Raw genomic sequence first — 8,292 nt, 5'->3', positions numbered from 1 at the left:
CTCACAGTTACTATCTTGTTTTTAATCTCAAACACTCTGAGGTCATTAGGCTTTTATCTCCCCATTATACAGAGAGGAAAGTGAAGCTCAGAGAGCTTAGGCACACATTCAAGGCTGGGCAGTCCTGAGGCTCAGCAGAACTTGAATTCAGGCCTCCCCAAAGCTGTATTTTTCTATACTCAGAGCCTCATTCAATTCCACAAGAAACTGAAAAATGAAGTTCTGTTCTATAAGCCTGGTTTAGAAAATGAAATGTGAAGTTCTGCAGAGGCTTAAGTGTGCACTTAAAGACACTTGTGTTTTCCACGATGTTTTGTTAATTAAAGAAAGACAGGTATAAAAGAAGGGAAGGTAGAGGTGCTGCCCTCTGTGGATGGATGTGCAGGTTTCAGCTTGGGCTTCCCCAAATGCAGCTGCAGAGGCAAGCATTCAGGAGCAAGCAGGTTATTTCAAAGGAAATTCCAGGAAGCCCCATTAGGAGTGCGCAGGGAGGAGAAGGAAGCTGAGAAAGGCATATTCATGAGCAGGTGTCCACTGCACCAGCCCCCAGGCAGCCCTTGGGAGACCGAGGACACATTTCAGAGCCAGGAGAAAGCTTTGAGCTTCTTTATGTAGAATAGAAGACAGGAAGAGGGAGGGGACAGAGGAGGACAGAGAAGGAGGACCTCCTACCTATCTAGGCACACAAACCCTAGAAATTATTCCAAACAAAACAGTAAGGGAATCCAGGTCACAAGCTGGCAGAGGCCATCGCAACGTATAAAAGTCGAATCTATCGCCCCTCTCTCACACACTGCTTAGGTCATTTAAGAAAAGCTTGTGTGTACTTTGAAGCACCCAAGGTGGTTAGCTGGTCCATCTTTCAAGCCACCAGCACCTGTGAAATTCCTGGCCCCAAGACTCTCCAGTGGCCATACATGGGCAAAGGCTTGGGTTCCCACACAGCAAGTTAGTGTCAAAATCAAGGTCCCAAGGCACAGGGAACCAATGTCACTGACAGCAGTTGAGCCTCATGTGAGCAGCTGAGACAGTAATATCCTTCCTTAGATACTCAGAGGAGCCTGTTTAAAAAGCAACATCAAGCCAGTACGATGCTGAAGATAACTTTGCGTGACTTGAGTTTTTGCTCATTTATTTTCAAGGAATATCTGTAATAACATGGTATTACAAGCCATTTCTCATCTCTTCCCTCTGCCTATGATCTTCTCTCTCTTGTGGCTAAATAGTGGCTCCTTCCACGAACTGCTCATTTCCTTCCTTCTTTTGAACAAATCTCTCAGGTCAGAGTGAAAAGATGAACTCCGTACTTGCATGATTATTTGGGTCCCTGCTCTGGGGTATCCCAAACAATATGTTTCAGGTGTCATGGACAGGAGTAATACAGGAAATTAGAAACTAGCTAAAGGATAAAGGACTGGTGAAGGGACTTAAAGCAGTCCCCTAAGATGACAGGAGACCTGGAGCCTTGCTTCATTCACCACTGCATGCCAACACCTAGAATAACGCCTGGCACATAGTATACCCTCGGCACACTCTGCCCCAAAATCAACTTGCAGTGCAGGTAATAAGAGTAAACTTCACTCTGCAAACTCATTCTGGGAGGGGACCCCTGGCACCCAGCACCTTTCCCCCTCACACCCAGAACTCTCTCCCTGAATACAGATATTCAGACATTTCCAGGAGTCACGCTCGTGCCCACACCTATTTCAAGCCCCCCTTCACGCCTGTGCACACACCTACCTCAAGCTGGACACCCAGTGTGAACCCAGGAGGTAAAGGGTTTTGAAATATCTAGGCTGTTCCTCCTTTAGCTGGAAATTTGTTAATCGGCCTGTCTGCCCTCTCTTCCTTCTTACAGATTAAAAGATGTACACTCACGCACTAACCAGCCTTGCACAACACAAGCCACAGTCTGATGTGCAACACTGGGCAGAATAAGGTATGAAACCCAAGAAGTTTGTCACCTCTATAAATGCACAAATTCCCAAAGGCTCGATATTTAAAGAACATTCCAGACCTAAAACATTTTTAGTCCATTTAGACTAAAATTAAAACTTTGGGGTGACTAGACACTTGTGGTTGGTTGTCTTTCATCCTTTCCAAACCTCTGAGACACCAGAGGTCGTACATGGGGAAGTGGTTTATTCGCGTTTTCATGACAAAATAATGACAAAACCAAGACCAAGAAGAATTGACAAAAGAAGAAATTAAATGAGCCTTTAAACTATACCTCACTGCTTCAGGAAGAAGGACCAAACTGGTCAGGGAGGCAGATGTCTCACTATATTTTTATTTTAAACAGCCTACACATAAACCACTGTGCTTAATCTATGCTGCAAACTCTGGAGAGGACAATGACCACATCTTATTTCTTGTATCTCCAGAGCTCTACTCACTGCCTGGCTTACAGTAGACAATTAGTGAAAAGGGGTAAATTAATAGAATCTACCTGAACCAAGGAAGGAACTAGGTAGGGGTCTTCTAAGTACTAGATGCTGAATGACATGGTTTATATGAATTGTTACACTCAGTCTCTGTATCAGCTCTCTGATAAGCATCAACCACCATTTGCAGATGAGAAAGAAGATTCAACAGAAGATTAACAGGGCTTAACCCAGATGAGAGGGACAGCAAAGACCATGGATGCTTCTTCCAAATAATCACTGTGTTGTAAACATGTTACGACTTCATGGGGCATTACAGCCTACATAGTGCTCCTAGCACAAAAGCATTTGGTGCTTTATGCAATTTGGAATATTAAATAATTAGAAGTTGTAGTGGTCCATCAAAATGCACCTAGACCAAAGAATAATGGAGAGAGAATTTGACAAATGGTAGTTCAGCCAGAGGTGCTCGAGGTGGGAGAGAGCTGTCAGGCACACTTGCTCTTTGAATAAGGATCCTAGCGCAGTGCTGGACGCCCCTGCACATGAATTATGGCTCAAGCAAGAAACACAACAAAGCAATTTGCCTCTGTAACTAATTCCTCTTGTCTGTAGCGCTGAAGGAGCAATACTTTAGCAGGCAGTGAGCTGGGTAATTGGAAATAAGGGCAACTCTCTGAGCAGGCTGGGGAAGGTTGAGGAAGGCTGGTTTTTATCAACCTAGGGGCTATTTTTTATAATCAGTGTCTATGTGCAAAAAATAAAAATAAAAGAAATAAATAAATACAGAAGGGCAACTAAGCAAGCCTTCTTCATCTACCATCACAGGAAAATTCTTGTTCCCTTTTAATACTACCTTGAAACTCTATCAAATAATAGTGAAACTGGACTCTTTGGCCTTGGAAGGAGCCTTGGAGGTAGATTATTGAACTAACATTTCTGCAGATTGAGCAAAATGTTGCCAAAATCAATGTTCTTTCCAATATAGATGGAGAGGCAACAAGACCAGGACTTTTCTGTAAGCACTTTTGTCTTCTGATTGCTAAGCCAGACCCAAGCTCCACTTTGCTATTGCAGCCACTCCTGCTAACTGGAAATGCTGGCAGATCTATGTACCCAGAGATCCAAGAGATCATCTACAAATACACACATATACACACAGTCTCTCTCTCTCCTACCAAACTCAGGCCCCACTCCATGTATTGTCCCTCACTGTTACAGTATCAACCAACATCCCAAGCATGGCTTGGAAAATATCCTGGCACACCCCCAACAAGGATCTGCATCTATCACCAAGGCAGTGTCTGATTTCCCATTTCACCAACTGATTTCTGTAACCGCAGATTTTTAAGTATAACATTTTTAATGGCAAAATTACAGGCTGGAGTCTTCCCTTTGGCGACTACAGGAAAATCAGTCCTGGAGTCAGGATCTTTTTCCTTTTAGAGATTTTACAAACGAGACAACAATTCAGGCACAACCTTTCAAACTGAATATAACGTAGAAATATGGAGAATGGTTCATTCATCAAATCTTTGGGTCATAAACGTGATGTTTACTCTGGAGAAACACTTTACAAAACTAAGAGTGAAGGGAAAGACTCCAAGAGCAAACTCAAGACACAAAACCGCTCTGTACAATGGTGGAGAAAGGAACTGGCCCTTCCTGGGGGAAATCCTGCAGAGGAAGAGGAAAGAAGAGAAGTGGAGGGTGCTGGAGGAAAGGAAGGGTAGTGTAGGTGGGGCACTGAGGTGGTCCGGTAACCATTCAGTGACTCTGAAACAGGAAAGGGGCCAATGGAGAATTTTAGCCCTGATTGCCATTTATTCTTAATACTGCATCAATATTATGACTCCCACCTCAGACACTTCCAGTGGCTTCCTGTTGTTTCCAGGATGCAATTCCAAAGCCTCAGTCTGCTATCTAAGACCTCCCCATTCCAGGTTGGCTCCAGCCACATCCCAGCTCCATAGCTAGTACCCCATGAATGAGGAACTTCAGGTAGGGCCATCAGGGCGGGCAGGGGTCCTGCTCTTGTGCAGACCCCCTCCCTCTGCAACCTCTTGGTGCCTCACCTTCTTCCAGGGTCAAATGCAAGAGTTATGCCAGCTGACCTCTGAAGCTCTTACTTCTCAATGCTCCAGGACCAGAAGGGACTTCTCGTGGACATTCTTTCCCATCAGCCTCTGCTCTGATATTTTGCTTCTCCCTTATCATGAAATCTGCACTTTTGCTCACTTAAATGGCCTTCTTCTGCTTTCCCTGTCTCTCCTTGAAACCTACCCACCCTTTGAATTCCAGCGGGAATCACACCACCTCAAAACCCCTCAGTGTGACAGTGTCACAGTGTACAAGCATTGGGTCCTTCGAGAACTGCTGTGGCACTTACCATCTGTTCTATCCAGTTCCTTGCTGCTTTGACCATCGCTCATTTCTTTCTCACGGGAATGTCCGGCTCCTCATTCAGGTCGTAAATCCTCTGAAGCCTGCAACCATTTTTATTTGTATTATTACTACTATTTTGGTATCACCAACAAACTCTGGTATGATTCTGAGCGCCAAATAAATACTGAATAAACAACGAACAAAGTAAGTCATCCGACCTCTCCCTCTACCAGGCTCGTATTTTTGCACTCAGAGCCATGGGCTCCCTTGAACTTAGAGGCCCAAAGTTTTCCAGAACTCCATCTGCTGGAGAAACGCTTTGTTGCTTTTTTGCTGCACCTGTTTATCTCAGATCCAGGGTATCAAGAGGACCCTGCCAGCCCAGGGCATGCATTTACTTCTGTGCACGTTACGTGAATGAGCACACATGCAGATCACCCTTTCAAACACCATGAAAGGTACATCATGTGGCTACCACAGCTGGAGTCTGTGCCTGGCCTATTTTGAGGGTCAAAGCAAACACTGGGTGGGTGTCTTGGCATCACCCACCCATTTGGGAAGCCATAGTCTGCCGCAGGAAGTGAGCTCCTTGGAAACAGGGTCTCATTGGCCACTGTGTCTCCCACACCAGCAAGAGTTCCAGGCACAGACGGGTACTCGATGTGTGAGGTGAAGAACTGAATAAATCAGCAAGCAGATCCGAGGATGCTGAGAACCCTGGAGAGGTCCTCAGCCTTCTCGCTGACAGCCTGAAGCTCTCGTCAGATGGCAGCTTCTGAAGAACCAGGACTGGGATGGGAAGGTGCAGCCCTGGAGGAGGCTTGCTATCTGCCCTCCCTTCCCTCATTAGCAAAATGCCACTGATGATTCCTGTCTTGCAGGACCAGGAATTGTAGGTACTTCCTCATGAATGGCCCATGTGAGCAGCAGCCTGTGCTGGCTCTGAGGCCCTGGTGTTCAACACCTTCAAAAAGATGGCAGGTGACCTTGCAGCTCCCGGGCAACATCATGTGTGTCAATCTGAAAAGGGTCCCCTCACATCTGGAAAGGGTCACCCCAGCCCATCACAGCCCCTTCCTCTGGAGGAATGCATGGCCCTTCGGGTATAAGAGGACACACGCTGCCAGACAGTTTCTGGATCATCTTGTACCTGATCCTCCTCTGCCCAGCAACACCATACCTATGGGTGGCTGGCCAAAGTGAGCGGACAGAGTGTGGCCTTCATTTAGGCCAAAGCCAGGACCATGGCTCAGCTCTAAGTCTCTGTCTCAGCACACAGAAGGCACAGGCACACTTGAAGCATTTAGGAGAATCTGGGTAGAGTGGCGTGGTGATTGTAAGCTTGGACACTGGAGCCAGACCACTTGGGACTGACACCTGCTTCCACCATCACAAGATGTGTGACCACAGGCAAGTGGCCTAGCCTCCTTGTATTATTCTCTCCATATGTAATGCCCTCAGCTTTCTGAACATTGTGCCAGGTCACAAATATTCAAAGTGAAGGGTAAATTAACTTTACTTAGTCATTGGGGCTGAGTACTACTAAAGTTGTCTGAAAATTAAATAAGATGTAATATTTAGCCTTCTACGGCATCTATCACCATGTAATAGACCCCCCAAAAGTTAGTGTGTTAAAACAGTAGTCATTTATTTGCTTGTGATTTTGCAGTCTGGCCAAGGTATGACAAGTCTTTATTCTGTCTGGTATCAGCAGATGTAGTTCTTTTGGGCCAGAGAATCAAAGACACTTTCAGCCACAGGTCTGATACCCAAGATGGAAAAGGCTGGAAAGACTTGGGGCTGCCTTAGTCTCTTTCTTCACTGTCCCTCACCTGCCCAAGTAGCCAGACTCCTTTGCATGGTTTCCAAAAAAGCAGGTGCAGAAGCTGCCAGTTCTCTTAAGAACTGGCTGGAAAATGGAAGACTCTAATCCACTGCATTTTTTTGGGGGGCGGGGGGAGTTTTTTTATTATTGGTTTCTCAAGACAATACAATGTTCTTGACATATCATACATCTGATTCAATTGGGGTATGAATTCTTATTTTTCCACGTGTACAGATTGCAGGATCACATTGGTTATACAGCCACGTTGATACATACAGCCATACTAGTGTCTGTTGTATTCTGCTGCCCTTCCTATCCCCGCTCCCCTCCCCTCCCATCCCATCACCTCTCTCTACCCAAACTACTGTGACACATTTCTCTCTCTTTTTTTCCTTCCCCCTCACACCATCATATATGTAATTTTGTATAATAATGAGGGTCTCCTTCCATCTTCTGGGCAATTCCCCTTCTCCCTCCCATTCCCTCCTACCTCTCATTTCTGTTTAGTGGTATTCTTCTTCTCATGTTCTTCCTCCCTACTCTGTTTTGAGTCACCCCCCTTAGAAGACATTCGGCATTTGTTTTTTAGGGATTGGCTAACTTCGCTTAGCATAATCTGCTCTAATGCCACCCATTTCCCTGCAAATGCCATGATTTTGTTACTTTTTAGTGCTGAGTAGTATTACATTGTGTATAAATGCCACATTTTTTTATCTATTCATCTATTGAAGGGCATCTAGGTTGGTTCCACAGTCTAACTATTGTGAATTTTGCTGCTATGCACATTGATGTAGCTATGTCCCTGTAGTGTACTCTTTTTAGGTCTTTTGGGTATAGTCTGAGAAGGGGAATAGCTGGATCAAATGGTGGTTCCATTCCCAGCTTTCCACAGAATCTCCATGCTGCTTTCCAAATTGGCTGAACCAATTTGCAATCCCACCAGCAATGTACATGTGTACCTATTTCCCCACATCCTCGCCAGCACTTGTTATTGTTTGACTTCATAATGCTGCCATTCTTACTGGAGTGAGATGGTATCTTAGACTGGTTTTAATTTGCATTTCTCTGATTGCTAGAGATGGTGAGCCTATAGCACAAGAGTTAAAATCAAGAATCAACAAACGGGACGTATTCAAACTAAAAAGTTTTTTTTCTCAGCAAGAGAAATAATAAGTGAGGGAACAAATCTTTACCCCTCACACTTCAGATACAGCTCTAATCTCCAGAGTATACAAAGAACTCAAAAAATTAAACAACAAGAAAACAAATAACCCAATCAACAAATGGGCCAAGGACTGAACAGACACTTCTCAGAGGAGGACATACAATCAATCAACAAATACACGAAAAAATAATCCACTGCATTTTATTGGTCAAAGGAAGTCCAAGGCCAGTCCAGATTCCAGGGAGGGAAAACAGACTTGACCCCTCAATAGGAGGAGTGGTCACAGCAGCAAAGGAGGGCTGGAATCACTGGACACTGCATTTGATGAAAGTCTACCACAGTACCATGGGGTCATTACCTCAAGGAAAACCTCAGAGTTGGAACACTTCCATCAGGCAGAAAAGTAAGGATGCTTTTGCCCTGAACACTCTCTCGAGTGGTTACAGGCTGAACATATAGCACCAGGCTACAGCGAGCTGGCTGCAAACACCAGAACCATCATTTACAATCCATATCACATTGAGCGAGTCACC

The sequence above is a fragment of the Callospermophilus lateralis genome, chromosome 15 (assembly GCF_048772815.1).
Source record: "Callospermophilus lateralis isolate mCalLat2 chromosome 15, mCalLat2.hap1, whole genome shotgun sequence".
Classification (NCBI taxonomy): Eukaryota; Metazoa; Chordata; class Mammalia; order Rodentia; family Sciuridae; genus Callospermophilus; species Callospermophilus lateralis.
This window is presented reverse-complemented; position numbering follows the sequence as displayed.